Source organism: Nothoprocta perdicaria, unplaced genomic scaffold (assembly GCF_003342845.1).
Source record: "Nothoprocta perdicaria isolate Ctin4 unplaced genomic scaffold, notPer1 scaffold_21, whole genome shotgun sequence".
Classification (NCBI taxonomy): domain Eukaryota; kingdom Metazoa; phylum Chordata; class Aves; order Tinamiformes; family Tinamidae; genus Nothoprocta; species Nothoprocta perdicaria.
The window spans coordinates 2322751-2325851 of record NW_020455316.1 but is presented as its reverse complement, the minus strand read 5'-3'; positions in this window follow the sequence as shown (position 1 = coordinate 2325851).

The following is a 3101-nucleotide window of genomic DNA, read 5'->3' as shown; positions in this document are numbered from 1 at the left end:
GAAAAAAAGAAAAAAAGAAAAAAAGAAAAAAAGAAAAAAAGAAAAAAAGAAAAAAAGAAAAAAAGAAAAAAAGAAAAAAAGAAAAAAAGAAAAAAGAAAAAAAAAGAAAAAAAGAAAAAAGAAAAAAAAAAGAAAAAAGAAAAAAAGAAAAAAGAAAAAAGAAAAAAGACCCCACGTTATAAGGTTTTCTTTTGTACAGCTACTTCAAACAGCACAGTGCTCAAAACATCTAAGTGTCAGGAAATACAAAACACACACAAAGAGAAAACTGAATCAAGCAGACCCATCCGTACCCTCATCAAAAGAACGACTTTATTAGTCAAATCAGATACCTGACGTGAATAAAAAAAAAAAAAAAAAAAAAAACCCACCCAAAAACATTAACGACCACAGACAATTCCTCACGGAGCCAGGGATGGTTCCCATGAGAGGAGAGCCAGTTCTGGAACAGAGCTCACTCTGAAGCTGGCCCTGCTTGCAGCTCTGCGCTTCACTTTGTTATTCTTGCTCTTCGACCTTGTCGGTCTTGTTGTGAGGAAAGTTCATTTGGCAGCAGATGAGAAAAGCAGAGCAAGAGCAAGGGCACAGCTGAGTGATTATGCCAGAAAGCAAACACATGCAAACACGTTTGGAGCTCTTGCAAATGCAAGCCTGGCTTTACTCTGTAAGCCCATTGACAGATGAAGCAAAAAGGCGCTAGGAGAACCTGAAAGCTTTCGGGCTGAACATCTGAAAGCTGCAAAGTGCTGAGAATTAGCAGAGAACACGCACGGGAAGCCTGGCCTAGGATCAAAAGGCAGAAGGGAGTTTCTGGCTGCAGCAGGGACAGGCCGAGCGCAGGCGGCTTCCCGGCACTTCCCACACGGCCACGGAGGCGGCTCCGTCGCTGCTGCCCTGCGCGGSCCCAGGGCCGTGAGGCAGCGCAGGCGGATGGGGGGCGCCCGGGAAGCCCCCAAACACGCGGGAGCCGCCGCATCGACAGCGTTAGAAAGGGAAGCGAGAAACCCACGGGCACAACTGCTGCTTCCCCCGGCCCCAGCAGCACCCGGAGGTCCTTCCCCTTGGGCAYGCGGGTGACGCCACAGCCGGGAAGGACAGCCAGGATCTGAACCGGCCACCGCCACCGCACCAGGCAGAGACCAGTGTCTCTGCAGAGGCGGCGTGCACATGGCCTTCCAAATTATTTCCCAAAATCAGAAAARCCACAGCTAAGAAGTGAAATATTTCACCAATGATTGCCCACTAACCACTTAAAACATARATGTCATGCTTTTGCTCTACAGGCTTGATAAATTAGCAGGGAATAAGCATTAAATGTAGCCTGACTGCTAATGAAGTGTTGTTGGGAACCATTTGGGTACTAATACACATGTGCTTCAGCGCTTAACCTTGGGCTGGGTGAGTAATGTGGAGCTGTACTTACCTGGCTGTACAAATCAGCTTGCAGGTCTTTTATGTACATTGCAGTGATACTTCATGCTAAGCCAGATTAAGCTTCAGCTTTGTCACGTACAAAAGAAAAACGCACTCGGTGAAGCTACCGCATCCCCACACCAGGCAGTGCCAATTCCAGCCTCCCCGGGAGCGATGCCCCAAACCATTCCGCTGATGGGAAGCCTCATGCCGGGCACCTCATCCTCTACCCAAGACCACAGCAGCGGCCCTGGCAGCGGGAGCCCCTGGGGCAGCCACAGCCTGCAGGCTCCGGTGCGGGAGCACTCGGCTCTCCTTGTCCCACGGGAGCTGCTTCCATCCGTGCGACGGGAGCGGAGCGGAGCCCAGGCCCAGGCTGGGAAGCCAAGAGCTGGCAAGGGACACACTGAGGGCCACCGAAGAGCCCCGGGTGGCAGCCGCACTAACAGGGCAGCCCCAGCGCCTCTCGCCTCGCCGGGGTCCCCATCCCAGCGCACAACAGCGGCCTCCTGCATCCGCCGCTCCAAGACGCTGGCTCTGGGGCTCCTGCCCGCAGCGTTTCCCCCCAAGGCTACGTGCTCTACGCAGTGTTTCCAGACGCCTCTGCCCTGTGGGTCTTACACACCATTACAGACACGTCGGAACGCACCGTTACAGACATGTAAGCCCACAGTGCTCATCCCTCTGGTGAAACCTTGTCGCAAGGGTCCATCACTGGTCGCCTAACTGGACTGCTCGGTGGCGCCTCACAGAAGATGAGCTGCGGGGGAGCCCGGCTAGAAGGGAGYGCAGCAAAATCACTGACACTGACAGAGCAGCACGGCCCCTGCGCRCAGCCACGCACGTGCAAAAGCTCCAGTTACACGAGCAAGTTCCCACAAAATATCCATTCGGTGACAGTCACACGTCCCTTTAATGCCACCATGGTCTCACATTGCTCTACGGAATTGGTTCTTTCCAAGTTGAAAAAAAATTCATCACAGAATCACTGCACAGTGACACCAGGTAAACTCCTACACCGTGAAAGCTGTAGACACTTACATAGACAAAAAATACTTTATCTGGAATTTGGTTAAAGCTTTTCTTGTAATTTAATTGTATCTCAAGTATATTTCACTGATTTCATATTGTTTTCAGAAAGCAGGAGTCATTGCTACACACATTTTCACTGACGTAAGAAAGGTTTGGTAAGAGACATGTAAGAGACGGCAGAATTTTATCCTGCATCTTTGTTTGCGGAAATAAGGATTATTCTAAGTAGGCACCAACTCAACGAGAAATTAACATGAAGCCTGGAAACATCAAGCAAGCATTCAAAACAATTTCTACTTTGGTAGAAGAAAAACACTGACAATTGCTTTTGGTTAAGGATTCCCATTGGATACTTTTTTTTTCTAGTCCTCAATAAATAGAAGGTATAAGGCATGTGGAAACAAAATTCTTTAATGGCACTCGAGCTAAAAGCACCGCGGGCAAGGAATGGAGTGATTTAAACTGGGAGCCTTTTCCTTCAGAGCTGGAGACAAGTTTCATTCGCTCCAGATAAAAGGGCGAGCTGCCCACAGGCAGGTGACACAGGGGGACAAACAACCAGGAGAGACGCAGACGCGGAAGCCTCGGGACAGAGGGTGCGGAGAAGGGGACGGGGCCTGTCTCAGGGGTGGCAGCAGCACCAGGCCCGACGGCTG